At 44.9% G+C, this 21,594-nt stretch overlaps 1 protein-coding gene across 2 annotated transcripts in view; it reads right to left on the reverse strand.

Annotated features, from left to right (window-relative positions):
* Positions 1-21,594, reverse strand: part of PC (pyruvate carboxylase) — a 2,151,284-nt gene that overhangs the window by 2,084,223 nt on the left and 45,467 nt on the right. Inside the window, exon 1 of one of the 2 annotated variants that reach the window (XM_078660829.1) lies at positions 14,634-14,725. The exons of the other annotated variant lie outside the window; for it this stretch is intronic. The gene's annotated coding sequence lies outside the window, so the exon portion shown is untranslated. Of the gene's footprint in view, positions 1-14,633; positions 14,726-21,594 lie in introns of those variants that run through there. 2 annotated transcript variants of the gene reach the window in all.

The raw sequence follows: 21,594 nt of genomic DNA on the forward strand, positions 1-21,594 counted from the left end.
TATACACAATACTTCGACCAGTTAATTACAAGGCCGGAATTTTTCCCAAAAGAATTTAAAACATCAAATAACATTATCAGCGACTTCCGAGGTGACGTGAGGTGAGGTACAACAAGATATCGTCCGCGTAGCGCGACACTCGGTGTAGGAGAGTAGGGTCTGCAATCCTATGATCACCCAGATTTTTGCTTTTTGCTGCACTGGTTTACGACTTTCCCTGGCTGTGGGCCTGCTAATCAGACCCACAGCCTAGCTGTTCTCTCTATCCAAATTGTACTCAGGTACTGAATTGGCACTGGGCCCTCTCCAAGTCCCTGTACCCAGGGCTGAGGTGCACCCAGAAGTCTCCCAGGGGCTGAAGCATGTATTGTGCCACCCCTGGGCTGACTAACTAAACTGACACAACTGGCTGCACGACAGCTGGGGCAAGGTGGTGTAATCACCCTTTGCTTTAGATATAGTATACCTATATCTAACCCTAAAAATGGACACACAGATCTCCTATCAGTCACTCCTATGGCAGGCCTTAACAATCCTGACGGCAGAGTGCTTGGAATCGTGTGAGATGGCGCTCTGGCATGAGCTGAGCCTGTCTGCGGCTTTTGGGATCCATCCCTTAGCCATTTCCATGATATCGCATACCATATACTCTTAAGTGCATTATAATCCTCGCGGTTATATGCCAACTCTGGTATCGCTTTATCAAAACATGTCGAGTAAGGTGTCATACGAATTGGAATACTAACCCCTCGCCAATTCTGGCGACGGGGTTAGCATTCCACCCTTCTAGAGGGACACGACATGTATGTAACCTGTAACCCCGGTTAAAGTCAGACATAGCCTCAGCTCCACAAAATGGATGCTGCCACCGAGACACAAGTCTGCCCTCCTGCTGCTGGGAGTCCTCCCAGAGCAGGAGGCAAGGACAAAGGGTTTCCTGCCAGGGGCGGTGCCAGCACCGTCCCAGACAGGGTTTTGTGTATTCCAGGTAGGCAGGGCTACAGAGGAAGGTGACTGCAAGTGGCACCCCGGTGCTCACTGTGCATAGGCCGGCTGAAACCAGTTCCAGGGGCACTCCAGCCCCTGGCCTGGGGAAAGCCCGCCAAAGGAGAGGGGTGTAACCACCCCCCTCCTGGTCCCACCCATAGGGCAGGACTTAGTCGCGTGCCAGCCCCTTTTCCCAGATAAAGGTAGGAGCAGGCCCCCTTCCAAATTAGATCATCTTTGGAATCAAGACACGACTTTCTACGAAAGGACATCAAGATTTCTTCTTCAAGATTCTCCCTTGTGGCTAAGGAGTAGTCACCCTGCATCCGCAGGCACCACCTTAAGAACACTGCGGTCTGCTGCAAGTCCTTCCTCCGGAATCAGACTGCCCAGCTCGACAAGACCCAGCTTCCCTGGCACCTCCGACCTCTACTCACCTCTACAGCCAAGCTGAGAACCGTGAGTGCGACGAGACCTCAAGGGACCGACTATTGCCAAGACTGCACGACTTATGCACAGCAAGCCCGCCGAGTAATCTCCTGGCGAGTGCTTTGGGGTCCGAGAAGCCCCAACCCTGAGCAGCTTCAGCACCGAAGAGCAGCCCACCAGCATCTCCACGGTCGGCGTGGGGCCCTTCTGCTTTTTGCTGCTCACCGCGTTGTTTGGCTACTAGCCCGCTGGCTTGTGGCCTTCTGAACGACGCCCGACGACTTCACTGCTGCTGGTCTGGTTGCTCCAGACTGGCTCTTGCTCCCTTCCAGAAGAGGAGCACCCCGGACCCTCCTGGTCCACTCAAGACGCCATTTTGAGTCCACCGCGTGGGCTTGAATTAGCCAAGGCTTTGTTGCCCAATCCTGGGTTCTTCGACGCCGACAGCTTCATCCATCGTGGGACAGCTCGCCCCTCCATCCTGTTCGCCGACAACGCCCCCTGGTCCGTGAGATCTGCAGAGCCCAGCGTCGCCCACTCACCTAGTCGAGGTGACTCCCATCCGGTGCCCTCCTGGTGCCCACTGACTACTGGCTAGTAGTCACGAACTTGGTCCCCTCTGCTTTCAGGTGTCATCCATCTTCAAGATCCGGGCTTGGATCAACTCGAACTCTCTTCACTGGTCGCCTGCCAGCATCTTTCTTCCAGGCTCCTGGTTCGTCTACGAGGATTCCCGACGTCTTTTGAGACCTATGCAGCTGCAGCCCCTGGGCTAGGTAACTTCGGCATTTCGGTGCCCCAGCATAGCCTCACTATCTAAGGGTCAGGATCCACTGTCGTTTTCTCCCTACCAGGTCGGGTTCGCCCGTGAACACTAACTTTAACGTTACTAGCTATCATAGACTTTGTCCCGCATCCCGCGTGAGAGTGCACACTCTGCACCCGAGTCCCCTGGGCCTCCTAGAAGTAATCTAACGATTCTATAGTCAAGTCCTAGCGATTCCAAAGCCTATTAGTACTGTACTTACCTGCTAGTAATTTCGCATTCCACTTTCAGAGTACATGGTTTTTCGTGCCCCTCGGGCATTTGTGTATACTGTGCTAACTTAAGTATTTTTATAAGAGTTTTGTTGTGTGCTTAGCTCCCTGTCTCATAAAGAGCCAGGGTAGTCTTGTTATAAATAAATACACTGTTTATTTTCATAACAACTTGTGTGGTGTCCTTTCACTGGGTGTTCAAGGGGTAATGTGATGGTGAAACAGCTGGCTTAACACGCCCTCTAGAGTCTTAGCCTTAGACTGCTCGTATCCATGCTACTAGGATAGCTGGCCTATAAGGTTGACTTACAACCAATCATCAATAAGGGTTGTTTGGACTGATACATAGTGATCACTAGAATAGTGAGCACTGCACATCAGGCCAACTTCTCACACTCGGTCTTCGAAATCCGGGGTCTACCGAATACCCTTCATCGATGGCTCCCACCACAACCAGGCTGCCAAGGGTTCCAAGGCGAGGGCAAAAAGAAGCTGAGACAACGGACACCCCTGGCGCGTACCCCTTCCGAGGGTAAACGGCCCAGAAACTCGACCATTCACGACCACCTGGGCCAATGGTTCCTCGTACAGCAGTCTCACCCAGCCGATAAAAACAGGGCCAAATCCAAACTTCGCAAGGGCGGCCCAGAGGTACGGCCATTCTAGCGTATCGAACGCCATCGTGGCATCCAAGGAGGCCAGGATGGCCGGCTCACGTAGCAACGTAGCCCTCGCAAGGGCGCCATGTAAGCGCCTCAAATTCAATGCCGTATTACGGTGCGGAAAGAAACCGGATTGATCTGGATGAATCAGGTCACCAATAGCAGTTATCAAGCGGTTTGCGAGTACTTTCGCGAGGATCTTGGGCTCAGCGTTTAAGAGCGAAATAGGTCTGTACGATGCACAACGATCTCGTGGTTTCCCCTCCTTATGAATCACGACAATAGATGCAAGTCGTTGATCAGGAGGGAGGGAGCCCACATCAAACGACTCCAAAAACATCGACCGAAGATACGGTGCTATTCTATCCGGCCGCAGCTTGTAAAGCTCAATGAGAAGTCAGTTAGGGCCCATGGCTTTTCCCGATCGCACGGAGCGGATAGCAGTCGCCACCTCCGACGGAAAGCGCCACGTCCATCGATTCCCTGTCTAGCTCCAACAAGCGGGGCAGTGTAATGTCTCGCAGCAGCAGATGTGAGTCTTGCTCTGGCCTGTCGGACACAGGGGAATATACAGTTTGGAAATATTCCGCAAAACACTCCACAATCTCAGTAGGGTCAGTCACTCTCACTCCATCCACTCTCTCGATGAAAGGGACCACACGACTCGCCCTCTCCTTCCTGTCCAGCCAAGCAATCAACTTTCCTGTCTTATCTCCCACATCATACAAACGTCCTTGCTGCTCTCTACTCATCACTTTGGCGGTGTCCGTCACCAGTGCCCTATAGTCGAGTTCAGTCAAGAAATCTTTATTCGATTTAGTTAAAAATCATACAAAGAGATAAAAAAAAAATGTTATACAGAAAAATCTATTGTACAGTTTCATACTAATCAAATACATGTGTTAACGTTCTTTTATTTGGGCTATATACATTTTGTTTTTTAATTTATAAAATAAAGCTCATTGGGAAAAGCCCAATACTGTCTTAGGTGGTTTAGTTCTAGCCGCCGCCACTAAAAAATTTGCCATGCAAAATGTGATACGAATGTTACTCAATTATTGGAGGTAAAGCAAAGCTCGTCTCACCTGGGAGAAACCAGCCTCGCTTAAAACAGGTAACAAATGTTTTTTTCTAATCTCTGTAAAAAAAAAAAAAAAAAAAAAAAAAAAAAAAAAAAAAAAAAAAAAACCACAAAACATAACAAAATGCAAGGTGTCTTGAACAGAAAAATTATCACAGGTGCAGGGGAGGGGGCGGACTCTGGTTTATCCCATGTTTTAAAGCAACCCAAATAAAAATTTATCAGATTAAATCTGAACTTGGTCAGGAGAAACCTGTGGAATGGCCTAGTGACAGAACTAAGGTAAGGTTCAAGTGCAATGGAGTTTACTAACAGATAATGTCTTCACAGCCGGCTTCTGCAGTTCCCTTTCCTCACGCCCCGCTCTTGCCCTAATCACGAACTGCTTCTTAACTATGTCTACATCCTGTTTCTGAATAGCCGAGGGGGATGTAAAGAGTTCCGGGCGACCCAGTTCTATGAAAGACTTCTTCAGATAGGCCATCCATGGTACCCTTTTGAAGTGGTCTAGAGACCATCATGTGATTAAGGGTTAATTCCTTATTGAGCCACATCTTTAGCCAAAAGATTAAAGGTGCCATGTTGAGCCTATCGATGACATAATCCAAGCCCACCTCCGCATGTATGGAGAAAGTTGGTGTGGACTGTGGGACAGACAAAAGGGAACGTAAAAATCTATTTTCTGCCTTCTGTATTGGTTCAAGATGTACATAACCCCAAAGGGGTGAGCCATACATTGCCAGTGAGATACATTTACTATTATAAACCTTTAAGAGGGCTTCCATCGGTCTGGCGCCCGACCTATTTGCAAAGCCCATAAGAGCCGCTGATGACCTAGCCACCGCCAGGCTTTTTGCCCTGACCTGGTGGCCCCAAGAACCCCTTTCATCAAAAAGCACCCCCAGGTAAGGGAAAGGCGGGACTCTAGTAACAACTTCACCCTTTCACTTGAAAGTTTTAGCTATCCCCTTGTTTCTGTGGCGCCCGACAACCATTGTGTGTGACTTATTCGTGTTTACCTTCAGGTCCAGTTGGTCCATGAAGGTACCAAAGGCGTCCAGGAGCCGTTGGAGACAGACGCCAGTGCGAGCTATCAGCACCGCGTCGTCCGCGTACAGGAGAGCGGGGATCTTAGCTACTCCTGCACGCGGAACGTCTCCATCCACGTCTTCCAAGTGGGAACCCAGGCCATTAATATAAATTGTAAAAAGCAGGGGGGCCAGTATACAGCCCTGCCTGACCCCACGCATGGAGTTGAAACGGGGCGTACATCTTCCCTCATTTGTGACCCGCACAACTGCAAATCGCTCTTGATGAAGTGAAGCCATATACCTGACCAGTGCCTTATCAATCCCAATCCTCAGAAGAATGCCCACAACTTGGACCTGTTTACCAAGTCGAAGGCCAAGGAGAGGTCCATAAACGCAAGGAATAATGACCCCTCCTTGGCCACCGTATACTTCGAGATTAACAGGTGTAAGTTGGAGCACTGCTCTAATGTTCCTCTCTTCTCCCTAAACCCGTACTGGATGTCAGCCAACCCCCCGCAGCTCTCAATACTATCCATCAACTTAACCAAAAGGACTCTGCCTAAGATCTTGATTGCAGAGTCCAAAAGGGATATGGGCCTATAGCACCCTGGGTCATCACGGGGACCCTTCTTAAAAATGGGAACAATGGTGGAAGTTACCCAGGTGGTTGGTAAAGGGTTGCCATTAGCGGCGGTAAATACATTGGCCAGGGCTCCAGCCCATAGCTTTGGCGAGTGTATGTAAAAATCGGCTGGCACCCAGTCGGGGCCAGGGGCTTTATTCTTAGTGGTGGCCAGTATTGCTTTCGACCCAATTGAAACATATAGGGGGAACCTCAGGGACCGTCAAGTTGCTCACTTGACAGTCCGTGTCAGTATCTCCATACACTGATCTAAAGTGAGCCAGCCATTTGTCGTCCGGGATAACACAATCCATGACGGAATTGGTTGAATCGGAGAAGGGCTGGTTAATTATGGCCTAGAATTGCCTGCTGTCCCGCAAGACGTCCGTGCAGAGTAAATTCTTCCAAGCTTAGTTCTGGATTTTATCCTGTCTAGCCTTAATTGCTCGCTTGTATTCCTTCCTCAATATGGCAATATCCACCCTCACCCTAGGTTCTGCCTTGAGAGCTGCCATTAAAGATTTATGTGCTTTCGAGCTGCTGGAGACTGAGGAGGTGGAGCTTGTCCTGAGTGACACCAAGTTCTAATTCCCCTTCCAAGTCAGTTATTTCGGTCTCAAGGCGGACCACAGCCTCGTATTTACGTTTCTTAGCGCCATTGATTAATGATAGCGCCTGGCCACGGATAACAGTCTTGAAGGCTTCCCACAGCGAGATCGAATAGGACACAGACCCCACATTCTCCATGAAGTATTGATCCAGTGATTTGACCAATTCCGCACGGGTCTTAGGATTGCGGAGATACCAAGGGTTAATCGGGGCTACCCAGCCCTCAGTTCCCTGCCTCGTTTCCATCACAAGCCATAGTGGGGAGTGGTCCGAAATACCCCTAGCCAAATGTCTAATCTCCCTGACAGAAGAGGCCTTTGTCGCGGGCATCAGAATGTAATCGAGTCTCGAGAGACTACCGTGTGCTCCAGAGTGATACGTGTATTGTAACTGCCCCGGGTGAAGAAGCCTCCAACAATCTATTAATCCCAACGTGTCCAAGAAGCCACCCAGCCAGGACTGTGATCTTACGAGTTCCCTGGGGGGGTAGTGGTCATCACTTCTGGAGACAACCAAATTGAAATCACCACCCACCACCAGGATGCCTTCCGGAAGCCCCAAAATTACTCTCCCCAAGTCGGCAAAGGTCGTAGTCTGAAGGCCAGGCGGGACATAGACAGAAAGCAGAGTGACAGTCTTCCCCTCCCATCTTCCAGTAATGGCAGCATATCGCCCCCTATCATCAAGGATGATATCATCGACCTCCAGAGGGAGGGAACCCCTAACCAGGATGCCCACCCCCCTAGAGCCAGTAGTGAATCCAGAATGTGCCAGAAGACAGTTGCCCCGCCGGTTCATAGCGTGGCGTGTGTTTCCTATCAGGTGTGTCTCCTGCAGTAACACCACATCGGGGGAGAGGCGTCTCAATAGTTTTAGCACCACACCCCGTTTTATCCTATCCCCCAACCCATTAACATTCCAACACCGTAATTTCAATCCCCTACCCCATCCCAAGAATAATTGCTGCATCCACCCCACAACGAACGAGACATCCAAATCCAGAAGTCAATCAATAAATTGCCTTGAAATGAATACACAAACAACTCCCCCCATCCCCCAACAAATACCCAAAACCCGACCCACCACCCTGCACCCCTGCGTTAGACTCAAAAGCCACCCCAACTTGCAGTGTGCCAGTCGCCCTAACATATAACTAATCTACAAAAAGAAACCCCGGAGGAGGAAGAGACCCATCCCCCCCCGCCACCCCAGGGTAACCACCACTATCAAAGCCAGTTTAAGAGTCATCAAACCACAGCTGGAAGGTCTGTATGTAATCCAGAAAACCAAGTCCATTTCTCAGTCCTACTCCATCGGGCCACCTTCAGCTCCTCCAGAGTGTTCCTGCTGCCTGGGCAGCGCATCGAGCCAGTCACTAGCGGCCTCAGGGTGATCAAAGAAGAACGTCCGATCTCCATATTCCACACGCAGCCTAGCTGGAAAGAGCATTGCGAATTTCATGTCCGTGTCCCTCAATCGTCTCTTCACCCCCTGGAACCCCATCCTTTGCTTCTGCACAAGCTGGGTGAAATCCGGGTAGAAGCTCACCGTGGTATTTTCGAATTTCGTGGGGCCACCCAACCGCAACGCCTGCAGAATAGCGTCTCTATCCCGAAAGTTGAAGATCCTGGCGATGATGGGTCACGGGGTAGCGCCCAGCTTAGGCTTTCCTGCCGGCACCCTGTGTGCACGTTCCACAGCAAAGACGTTGCTCAGGCCTTTAGGAGCAAGATGGTTTATAATGAGGTCCTCAACGAGGAGATCCACAGTTGGGCTTTCTGGCTTTTCAGGGACCCCAATATACTAACGTTGTTTCGTCTTGCTCGACTTTCAAAATCCTCCAGTCGGCGAGAGAAGAAATCGTTGGAGGACCGTAGGTTGCGTACCTCCGTCTGTAGATCGGAGACATCAGTCGTGAGGCTGGAGGTCTTCAAATCGAGAGATTTAACTTTTTCATTAGTCTTAGCTAAATCCGCCCTAATCAGGTTGACATTGATTGCCAAAGTGTCAAGTTTTTGGGCCAGAGTATCATATTGTTGGCCAATAGAGGTCTTTATGCTGGCAATGGCGCCCATGAAATCACGTAGGGTCAAATCGTCTCCCGCCGTCGAGTCGTCTCCCGCATCTCCCAGGGACTTACTCGTACCACCGGGAGATCCCTTAGGATGAGTGTATCGGTCCATAACATTCGATTGTACGGTACCCCCACGGTGGACGGACTTGGTCTTTCGCTTCTCGATCTCCAGTTTGCCGGCCATATTGGAAGCTGCGCCCCCGAGGGGTCCTCGAGACCTGGTGAAAATGGCTCCTTTCAGTTCACCCAAAGGGGTCCGCTAGGAGAACAGGTTACAACCCGCCGTACAACGACCAGTGACACTCGATGACGATACTGGAACGGAGTTGCAGAATTGATTACGCCCTGGGTAGCAGGAGCGGGATCGAGGCGGGAGAGGGTCTGGGGCCAAAAGCGAAACCGAAAGCTAAGACCTGTGTAGTGAGCAGGATCAGGAAGGCCGATGTTGTTCAATTACTGCCCGGGCAGGCCATTGACTTGAGCCCCTGGCAGTTCCGTGGAGCAGGCCACAAAAGTTCAGAGTATCATAAAATCGGTTCCCGGAGTCCAAATCGATTTCTGAAAACAGCTATTAGATCAGCTGGGTTGCATCTTCAATGACCCGTCGTCATAACCAGGATAAGTGCAGGAGGTGGCGAAGGTCCGGGAGCCCTGTGCTCACGCGGCCATCACGGTTGCGCGCGAAGCTCCTCCTCCGAAGGTCAAGCTTTTTACTGTCTAGCCAACAGATGCTCAAAGTTTATTATCCTTTCCTACATCCTGATGTAATAATGTCCCTCATTTTACATCTGAACTTGTACTAGTAAGGAGCTACTTATTAACCATATCTTTAGCGCCTCGCTACACTCCTACTTCTACTCCTCTCCCTCTTACCTGGTGTGTCATTCCTATCTTTGAGATTTTACTTACCATTGGTTGACTCATGTGAGGCACAACTACTTTGGGCTCAAATGCTGATAACTTCTACTGGCCATCCCATTATTACCTGATCTTGAAGGTTTCTTACTCTTACCTTTACGCCCTGTTGAACTGATAAATGGAGAGATTTTCTAACTATCTGCCCTTGGATAACCATGGGTGAAATCTTTTTTTATGGAAAATACAATCACCATGTGTTTTGATCAGCAGTGGTATATGTGAAACGTAAGCAGACAATTGTTGTATCCCCTTGAATCATTCTCTTGGCATTTTTCACCCAGCTGGTTTATCAGATTTACTTGCACTGGTCTTCCCATGGCTGGCATACACAAATTTGTTTTCTCCAACTCCCCAGCAATTGCCTTTAATAAATCTTGGTGGGTATTGATTCCATGTTTATTTATCACCAATATTCCAAGTACACCCTGCAACAGGTATATCAATAATAAAACATCCATCATTGAAAATATTGCTGAAGCCAGTCCTTCTAAAGTTGAAAAGATAGGACTTCCGTGTCTTAGCTCTTTCTGCTCTTGTTCCTCAATTCGTCCGGTTTGAGTTCCAGCTTTTTTGTATCCAATTTCCAGCTATTTCTCAAAAATCCTTTAACAAACCGGATGAGTTTGAAAACTCAGTGAGAAGATCTTGCCTCTCAATCCTATTGTAAAGCAGTCTGTCTGGTGGCCAGCCAGCCCAGCAACATAGCACTCCATCTACCCAATTGGTGATGTATTGAAGGCAGCTCCAACAACTGCTTCCTCCGAACCAAAGAGGCACTAGTGCACGTGATCTTTGGAGGGGCATGTGGCTAGGCTTAAAGAATTGTAGGGTAGATGTAATAAAAAATATATAGTAATTTTGGAGGGTTGCAGAAGTCAGACTGTGATCATGGAGGGGTGGTTGATTAAGAGGCAGGGGCCCAGATGGATAGTGGTGTCTGACCTTTAATTCAGAAAAAAAAATGATTCTACTGTATGCAACAGCTGAACAGCTACAATGCTTCCTATGAGTTGGGTGCCCTCTGACTTCCCAACAGTGGTGACTATGCACCTCTCTGAACAATCTTTTAAGGAGGACAAGGTTATTATTAGGGGTGTTAAATCTCCCTCTGTTATTCATCTCATGTAATTCTGGGCTGTGCATACACATACTCCATATTATCTCCATCTTACTGACCGGACCATAAAGAAATAGGAATTTACGTGTAGGAAAAATATATTAACCCAGGTCTTGAGAAAAAAGTTAAATGATCCATTGAATATGGAGCTGCCTAGATGTGAGACCCACAGAAAGTATTATTTTAGGTCCCTTTATTTTCCACATTCCTCCACCAGATTTCTGTACCCTGGTTGGCCATTCCATTGCCATTTACGTTAATTATGCCAAAGGCACCATAAAGAAAATCAGCTATCAAAATCAAAGGTAGATGGATACCCCACCTAGTTGATAAACCCGCAGATAACTGTGGGTCAAAAAGTCTACTTGAGTTTTAGGGTGATACAATTAGCTGTATTAAAGAGAAAGGGGATTCGAAAAGATTATTTAAACAGGTTATTGGTTAGAGCTTGCAACAGTTATTTATTAGAAAATGCATTGATCCAACCTGAGCAGATTAGTTTAGATTTGCACGAGTTATAAAAAAAATCTAATGAAAGCTGAAAAATTCAACCTGGACACTGATGTGAAGTAGACTCATTCAAGCAATTTGCAATATGTTTGGACCATTTTTCCACCTCCTTGCAAGTCAAACATGAAAACAAATTGTTAAAATCAGAAGTACAGAAGCCATAAGCAACTGGAATGTGGGCAAATTTGGGAATTTTTTTTTTGTTTTATTACAAACAAGAACACAGAGCATTTAATTTGGCACATGAGGTTAGGGTATTCATTTTTTTACATTAGGAGATTTTCTTTCACAACATTTCAGAAGACTTTCATGTTCTGTAGGTTTTAAATGACGTGTGCGTGTGTGTGTGTCAGTCATTGCAATTCATTTTTGCAGAGTTTATTTTTACACATTTACTTCATATAGGTTACGTCGTTTTTCAGGTGAGCGTGTTAATGCAACTATTGAAACACATTACATTTCTTACATAATTTCATTATTAAAGTTCAGATGTTTACCTTAAGGAATGGATCATATTAACAATCACCTCTTTAATATAAATAGCACACAGAGTACACACACTCAGATCAGTTCAGGGGCAACAATGGACACAGAAGACGCTATATATCAAAGCAGATGCGACTCGACTGCTTGGCTAGATAAGACCCTTGCTGATCTAATTAACTGGAATATTTGGATGAAAGCTTCAAGGTCAGGTTCCATATTCAATTGCATCGGTTTGTACACCACCTATAGATTGTGTTTAGTCAGTGATGCATTTGACCAAATAATCAAACTTCTGAGTCGACATTAAGCCTTGTTTGAAGTGGGAGTGGAAATCTTTTCAGATAAGGAACTTGTGCATAATTTTTTTCTCTTGAGAGACGGGGCTTGAACAAACAAATAAGTGACAGACATCTGGTTGAATATAAGAAAGCACATTACGATAGCCTTCTTTTAACCCACTGAAACCATATAAAGGGAGCTTGCTTAAAAGGCCTGAACTGAACCAGCTCATTTCAGATCCATCAAGAAACAGAATTTCTGCATATTTTTTAATTCGTAAAAGAAAACATTGAATAATTGTAGGTGTTTGTTGCCAATGTTATCAGCAGCTAAATGCCTCACCACAGTTGTAAATTTGCATTATGCAAGCTTGTGTTTTCTACAGCAACACTTAAAAATGTTAAGGAGGGGGGGGGGGAATGAATATATTGATGTGATCAAGGGCGCCTGAGCCCGAAACGCGTCATCTGTTGAATGCTGCTGAAAAGGTTGAAATAAAACATCTTGCCTGACAAAGAAGTGGTTCGCTTCTCCTTCTTCGCCGCCGAGGTTTTGGTGGAAGTGGACGGAGTTACATACTTGCGATTATATATATATATATATATATATATATATATATATATATATATATATACACATACACACACACACACACACACACACACACACACACACACACACACACACACACATACAGTCTGCAAGTCTGTGTGTCGCATGAGCATCTCGTGACAAATGGAGCTGAACATAGCTTTACCGTTGCATTAACAATTATGAAGATTAGCAAGTTCGCACTGACACTGTGGCTCACCAACCCAAGTTGAGCAAAAAGATGAAGGCCATTTTAAAGTCAACTTTCAATTGCAACTATAGCATTGACTTAGCTCTCTCCTAGCCTTTTTGCACTTAATCATTAAACAGTTTTAACTCTTACTTTTGATTAAATACTACAATTGTTCTTCATTTTAAGTCAGTAAGCTGGACAATTAATTTACGCCACTTGTCACGCTCTAGGCAATTTTGGGCCACCGTTTTCTATTATTTCCTCTCCCTGGAGCGCAAGGAGTCTATGAATCGCAGACATTTTTTTCAAGGCACTGGGGATCATTTGTCTCTCTAGAACTCACCTTGTACACAGACAAGGACAGTCGAGCGGCACGTTTCGTTATTTTTGCTCACCTTTTGTTAAAAAAGGCAAGCAAGAACTTGCTTGTTTTCTTGATGTTTATCGTCCTGTTTATGCAATTTTTGGCTACCCAATTGTTGATTTTCAATTATGTTGTTTAAGGGTGCTTTAACTTCCTTCATTCATTTACTCATTCCGCAGCCCTGCACTGCCACAACAGTGTTTCAATGCTCCACGTTTCATGTGTATTTGATTTTATGACTAGACTAACAATACATTTTGAAACTTACATAGTTAACCTAAATAAAAACAACAACAACAACTAAAATGTTTGCTAACTCTTCACTAGATAGGCAATTTATATTGTTCCACAAAATATGGAAACTTTGTAGTCCCTAGGTGAGGCTGGGTATTTACAAATCACAAACAATATTGCTCAATGAAGAACACAATTAACAATATCGGACTGAAGAATACATCTCAGAAAGATTTTGTGTCGGGGTTTGGTGCTGATGATGGATGGACAGTTGCAGAATATTGTAGCAGATAATTTCTTGAATGGGCAGCTATCTAGCTGTTTTAAAGACTAACAATGTTATTTATTATACAGGTGATCGATTGCCAATTTCGTTTAAATCCAAATTAGCATGACTGTGGCTGCCTACTGTTAATGAATGGTTATTTGATTAGCAGTTGTTGCCTTTTGATTGGTATGAGGAGTCTGTATTGTTGAAAAGGCCAATTTCCCATTCTGATGGTAGTCCGAACAAAAATTAAAAGTAGACAAACTCACTCATCTAGTACTCGCGTTTCAAATGTTTTGTAACTTGAATATGGGATAGGATGTCCAATGGGACTACTTTTAACAAAACAAAAAATATATATTGAACAATTCTAGTAATTGTATTGAATTTGCTTTTTAGTTTTCAGTGATTTAGGTTTGAAGACGATAGTTGCTTCTTCTTAATTGCTAGTATATCTGTAATGATAAAAAGTCTAACCTTTCGTAAGAAAACTGAACACTATGAGAAGTATTCAAGTATTTTGGTAAATGTGTTAACTATGGAGGAACGTTTCTTTGGATTAGATAGCCTATCTGGGCTGCAAAAAAGCCTACAGGATTTTCTTGCCATGGACTACGATTCTTCCCAAAACCACTCCGTGAATCATACCATCATTTGAACACAAATCCTTATATCATTTTAAAAAAATATATTTTTGCCTTTTAGGAATATCTCTAGGATGTCATTAAATCATAGCCCTGTCGAGGATCTAAGACTAAGCCGCAGAACTGAAGCAACTATACGCAAGTGGTACATATCTTATCCTATCTGAACAAAAAGGTCATTTATCAACTTGATTTTACCACTGAAAAGCATCAGCCATGTGTTTTTTTTGGATCCAAGTCATAGTTTGCTTAAAAATTGTTCTCCGCACAACTATTGCCACACGGCCATGACAAAGACTTGCATAGTTTGAAACGTGCAGCCGAATAAAGTCTGGTGCAGCAGACATGCTGTGTGTGGTTATTTCTTGGGATTGACGAGGACTGTGTGTATTGAAACAAAAAAATCAAAATGGGAAGGGATCACTTGTCCTGAGTAACCAGGGTTCTATTCTCTTATTCGGTTGCGTTGCCGATAAAGAAACCTTCATCCACGTACCAAGGCTTGATAGGAGGTATATCTTGATTGTTCACCTTGTTGTTAGCGACGGGACAGCATCATCTTAGGGTTTGATAGTATGCTTCCTCCACCTGGAGGTAGACCACTGGTTAGTACAGTAGTGATTAGTGATCAAAAAGAACAAGCATTGAAAATGCAATAGGTCTCGCAATAGAAGAGTTTGACATTTTTCGTTTTGCAAATGGCTGAGTGGCGTTGCGTGGCTGAGTGGCGTTGCGTGGCTGAGTGGCGTTGCGTGGCTGAGTGGCGTTGCGTGGCTGAGTGGCGTTGCGTGGCTGAGTGGCGTTGCGTGGCTGAGTGGCGTTGCGTGGCTGAGTGGCGTTGCGTGGGTGAGTGGCGTTGCGTGGGTGAGTGGCGTTGCGTGGGTGAGTGGCGTTGCGTGGGTGAGTGGCGTTGCGTGGGTGAGTGGCGTTGCGTGGGTGAGTGGCGTTGCGTGGGTGAGTGGCGTTGCGTGGGTGAGTGGCGTTGCGTGGGTGAGTGGCGTTGCGTGAGTGAGTGAGTGGCGTTGCGTGGGTGAGTGGCGTTGCGTGGGTGAGTGGCGTTGCGTGGCAATGTTTTTAGAGTACAGGGGTTTTCTTGAAGGCTTCATATTTGAAACAATTTCTTTCAATAAATGTCCATCAAAATAAAATTCTAATGCTAAAAAATAAATAACTTTTTTAATTTTGAATGATCTTTCTCGTATGTTTACATGACAAGTGTTCCCCGATTTACGCGCAACATCTTTGTATGGCTCAGCTCTTGTTATGGTTCTTTTAACAAGCCAGACCCCATGCTGATACAATAAAAGCGGAAGATATATAAAACAAAGGTCCTTTGCCACAGAGTACCCTATTTAACCGCCTCAGCAAAAATTAGACCAAGGAAGATCGCATTAATATGGTCCGCTACTGTAACACTGAGCGCATGTGTTTATACACATCAGTTTGTTTTATATTACACATGACGATTCATAGAAAAATATAAAAAATAAATGCCTTATACTATCAATGGTTTTATATATTTTAATGATAAGCAGCTCTAATCGACATTAAGATATAGGTAAACAACTTCACTTGTGCTTGCAAAAGCTACATATAATATACAACTGTTTGTAATACACGCCCGATGTGTATACTAGCAAATGAAGGTAACCTAAAATTCAAGTGTGATTTTAATGTAGACAGCAGACTAAACAGAGGCCATACAAAGTGTTTGAAGTACGCACTCGCTTTGCATGTAAGTAGAAGGAGATGGCAGAAAAACAAATAGTGTGAATTGAATGGCGCCAGCAAACTAAAGAGAGACTAGACAGCCTGTTTGTGACGGGCGCTTGCTTCGCATGTAAGTCGAGGGAGATAACAGTGGAAGGAAAGATATAATGTAACAGAACACACAAAAGAGAGGACAAATAAAAAGTGTTTATAATGCGCACGCGGTTTGCACCTAAGAAAACGAAGATATCAGCAAAATAAATAGTGTGAACTGAATATTTCACCCCCGTGATCGATGTGCTAGCGGGGGCTTGTGGTGGAGAGTGGGGAGAGAAGCTGAAGTTTCAGTAAGCGGGGTTGGGTTCAAATTTGGATGAGTGAGGGACGTGGGGAGGATCGCATGGCTCGGGAGGAGGCTAAAGGGGGATGGGTGCAGGGGGATTGTGTCCCGGGCTGCGTGGTTCAATGGAAGTGAAGGAATGCGGGGGGGGGGGGGGGGGGGGGTGGTAATCGGCGGGGCGCAGGAAGAACTGGGGGGTGCTCGCATGAGTTGGGTAGTCGCATGCAAAAGCCTTTCATCCTTCTGAGTCCGTTTCGGTTGGGGTACAGTTAAAAGAAAAACAAGTCGGATGGGGTGGGGGGTGGGGGAGAAGGAGAGTGAGCAGCTTGAGGCGCTATTGATGAGTTGTAAATGGTGGCGCCGTCGATAAGAAAGACTGTACTCGTGGCTGTGCCAAGTGGGCAAAAACTCATCAGACTGAACCTTCCACTTGTGCGGTACGAACAAAGCAAGAGGCAAACTGTTGGCAGACCGAGGGCCATCGACAAGAAGGTGCATCCCTGCCGTGTAAAGTAGCTGTAAAAAACACGCAGCATATGTCGGCCGGAGCTAAAAAGAAAAGAAAGGTCTAATATTGCAATGCTGGTCAGCGCATTTAGCGTCACGAAGCCTCGAGTAATGTGATAAAACTTATGTTGCACATAAATCAACATGATGTAAATACAAACAAGTGAAAGCGGGATGTAATTAGGGGGGAGGAGAAGTCTGGGCAGGCAGGATGACTCAGGGGAGGGGGCTGAGCGGGGCAGAGCGGCATGTGGGTGTGAAGAAGCCGGGCCTTTGAAGTGAAGCTAAGCTTCACTTCAAAGGTGTCGGAGGAATGCGGGCGACTGTGCACGCGCTTTTAAGCTCAATGCACATGCGCATTGAGCTTAAAAGTCACGGGCACTGCAAGGAATCGCCACGATTCCTTGCTTCTTAGTTAAAGCTTGTATAAGCCGCAATAGGCTCGCAAGCTCGATGCGCATGCGCATCGACAGGCGAGACCTAAAAAGGGGGATAGTGGGGGTGTATACAGTTAAAAAAGGCTTCTATTAACTAGTGATAATACATTTTAATTGGTGCTGGAGAGAATGCCTTATTAAAAATATTGGGCGTGCGTAGGAAGCAGAAACAAGTACACAAGCTATGAATTCAGCACTTCTACATTCCTCTGCAACTGCATGTATTAATAGGAGATGGACTACAGACTAATGTAAGACAGAAGTTGCAGTCACAAATCAATAGGTTATCGTTTCAAACTTGAGCTTCCAGCAAAAATGTTGGGACAGGAGTAGTAACTAACTGACACAGATTATCGGACAGGGCAGCAATCATGCCAGGTCTGGACAAAGCTGGAGACCATGCAGGATCTTTGTGCCAAAAAGTGACAAAGACAGTGATTGCATAATGTTAGACTACAAGGTGTTCATCATGGTGGAATACATGCTGTCAAATGGCAAGGTGGATTCAGCCTGTAGAAATATTTCAGCACTGATAAAAAAGTGCAGGCATGCTATCTTTCCAATACCAGAGTATTTGCTTGGTGTTTAAGTGCTTGCCCATGTAAAGAAGTGCATGAATGAAAATGCAGCTTGGATGGATCTTGTGGGCAGTCTACCTCTGCGTACTGGATACATCACTAAATACTTAGAAAACTGCTTTTTAGGTTGTGTGTGAAGGAATGAAGTGTACTATATGATGTGAGTGTGTGACCTCATGAGGTTATACACTTACCAACCCCATTTGGACCAGTAGGTTTAGTTTGATAAACCCTTCAGCTCAATCACGGATAGCCGAGGCTCTGAGAAGCAAGGCTTGCAGAAAGGAACAAGTGCAAGGCATTTAAACATCAACGATTGAGGAATAAAATCAACGAGACACTTAAGAAATCCAACACCAATTTATAAAAATAGACTACTTTTAAACACTACAACATAAAAATTCACCAGAGAGCTAGATTTTGTAAGGGGCAGCAAATATGAACTTTCTACTCAACTGTGAACAAGTATTGGCAAATTCAACAAATTTGACAGTTGGAAACTTTTGGCTACTTTTATTACGGTCTGTTAGAATTACTTGGGGCGACCAACTCCGACAGCGAGCTAGTCAGAGTGACCAGCAAGTTCCTTAGAAACTGTTACCTCACCGCTTGAAGAAGTCCTACTCTTTCATCCACAAAGGGGACTGATGTAGTCCTGGTCACAGGGTCCGATCCCTTAAAGTCCGCTCAGTCCTGGTAGAACTCCAGTTGCAATTAGGCTACCACTTGCCCGGTATCACCGTCACAGCCAAATCCTTCCCAAGGAAACAACGTCTGGGTGACCAAGCTGCACTCCGACGACCTCTCCCAGCTCCAGCGGACTTGCTGCAACTGAATGTTGGGTTCTGGTCTCTGGTGCTGCATGGTGGCAGTTGTCGACAGTCTGGCGATTCTGAGCTACCAACTTGCACCAGCAGGCTTCAGATGTTGTAGCCCTGTGCTGGCAAGAGGAGGTCTGCCAACTGACCCTTGGAGTCAGAATGCCTTAAGCATCTACCTAAAGGCGCGCAATTACAGGTCAGCACACAACAGTACTGCCACACACGAGTTCACCTGGAACCAGATATACCACATACACTAGCCGCGCCACAGTAGCCTTACCTTAAAGGGGTAGAAAATGGTGGTTACCACAATCCCTTCGATAAAATCTTGTAGAAGTCGCAAGAATCAAAATGATCTACTTTAATTGGCCTCATGCACTTTGATCAGACATATGGGAGGGAGGGGTAGATATTAAGGCCAATGTTTCATGCTTAAGAAGGGAAAATACAGCATCAAGTACTCTACAAGGCAGAGAGGTCTGAAGTATGGATAAACCCATTGATTTGATCCACTGGATTGGACTACCCATAGTTGGCATTTTCTGGCAATCCTCAACAGTGAAAAATCCCTAGAACATATCCTGGGTAATGAAGTTAATGTGAAATCTCCAGTCAATGGAATGCCAAAAAGCGCTTACCTTCAGCGGAGGATTCTCTAGGTCCAGTTCAAGTTCAATACCACTTTATTAGATTAATAAAAAAATCATAAAGGTAACAATACAAAAAGGAGGGATTACATGAATACACAAAAAAAAAATATATATATATATATATATTACCTACTGGCGGTCGCCAGTAGGTATATATAGTTAGGATTTTTTCTCTATGGGTTTTTTGAAAATTCTATGTCTAATAACTTTGGCGTTTGTGGACGGAATCGGCTGAAATTTTCAGGAAAATGGCACATTTTGTTTCTGAGCAGCCCTTGAAAATTTGGGGGGGGTTCGTCCAGTGGGGGCCGAGAAAAAAGGGGGGTCCCAAAACGTGTTTTTAACATTGAGTTTTCCATAGGGCGGTTGGCCTCACTTTTAGCCCGAACGGCTGAATGGATTTGCACGAAACTTGGCAAAATTGTAGGGACTGGTAGCCCGATGTGCCTTTTGTAGGTCTCAATATATGTGCTCCAGTGGATTTTGAGAAATTAACGTTTAAAAAAAGATATATATCTGTAACAGCGGACCGGTTAGCGCTCTGGTTCGCGGACTTTTCGCGCAACGGAGCTTTGTGAAGCGAAGCTGATTGGTTCTCCGGCGTCTGTCAACATTCCAAACAGTCCGTAGCGGCCGCCATCTTGTCTCTCGGTAGGATCGAGAGACAAGAGGAGGTCAAAACAAAGGGGGAAATAACTATAAGGGGGCATAGTAGATCCTCGCTGACCCCCTAGGTTTGATGTGGAGGTTTTAAAAGGGCCCCGCGGGGCAAAAAAAAAACAAAATAATAATAATCGAACGGCTGAATGGATTTGCACGAAACTTGGCAAAATATTAGGGACTGGTAGCCCGATGTGCCTTTGCTAGGTCTCAATATATGTGCTCCAGTGGATTTTGAGAAATTAACGTTGAAAAAAAGATATATATCTGTAACAGCGCTCCGCTTCGCGTACTTTTCGCGTTACGGAGCTTTGCGAAGCTGATTGGTTCTCCGGCGTCTGTCAACATTCCAAACAGTCCGTAGCGGCCGCCATCTTGTCCCTCGGTAGGATTGAGAGACAAGAGGAGGCCAAAGCGAAGGGGGAAATGACCATAAGGGGGCATAGTAGATCATTCCTGACCTCTTAGGTTTGATGTACCATTTTGCCAAGTTTGGTGTAATTCCGTTCAGCCATTCAGGCTGTAGACGTATGTAAATGTCCTATGGAAAATTGCATGGGGAAAACACATTTGAAAGTGTTGAAATTTAGAACCAATTAAAATGTTACTTTGGTTTTGTATTTGTGTGTGATGAAAGTTAATTGGTTATGTATATATGTCAAATGAGAGGAAACCACAGCCATTTTGTGATACTACTGTCTGAGGTACATTTGTGAGGAATTTTTGGTGGTGAATTTCTGGTGTTTGATTTACACAGTACTAACACTTCTGCTACTTTTAAAAAGGTGAGTTGTTAATTTGTAAGGGGAACTATGTTGTACACTTGAAGATAATTTGAAAAATGTTTTCTGTTATTTATTTGCAGTCCTTCTGTTATACTAAATACTTGATGAAGTTAGTTTTATATTATGTATTACTAAAAACGATAAATGAAAGTGATTATTTTTTTCTGCAATTTACAGCAAGCAATTTCAAAATAAAATGGCTCACAATGAAGAGACCGTGGCAATTTCTTTTGAATTGTCCACTACATTGATTGAAATTGAGAGCACCAATAATGAAATATTGTCACAAGGAGGACATGACTTGTATGATTCCATTAGATTGATTGAAATGGACAGCACCAAGAATGAAATATTGTCACAAGGAGATGACTTGAATGATTCCACTACATTGATTGAAATTGAGAGCACCAATAATGAAATATTGTCACAAGGAGGAGATGGCTTGTATGATTCCATTAGATTGATTGAAATGGACAGCACCAATAATGAAATATTGTCACAAGGAGGAGATGACTTGAATGATTCCACTACATTGATTGAAATTGAGAGCACCAATAATGAAATATTGTCACGAGGAGATGACTTGAATGATTCCACTACATTGATTGAAATGGACAGCACCAATAATGAAATATTGTCAGAAGGAGGAGATGACTTGAATGATTTTTTTGATCAATCTCTTGATGGCGAATTTATCGAGTGTTTGGAGACCATAGAGTTACAAGAATCATCATTGCAGACTTTTAATGAGGAGATTCCAGATGAGATGATTGAAGAGGAAATTACTGATGAGGACATGTTACTAGTTGTTTCAAATTTAGAAAATTCTGAAGAATAAATTTATATTTAGAAATCAAAAATTGTTTGAGACATTATTTATTTTTATTTTTAATTTATGAGGTTGTAGCGAAGTGATTGTAGTATAAAATGAGACTTATAGTATAGAGTGCAACATTTTTATGTTACATG

The sequence above is a fragment of the Lissotriton helveticus genome, chromosome 9 (genome assembly GCF_964261635.1).
Source record: "Lissotriton helveticus chromosome 9, aLisHel1.1, whole genome shotgun sequence".
NCBI lineage: Eukaryota > Metazoa > Chordata > Amphibia > Caudata > Salamandridae > Lissotriton > Lissotriton helveticus.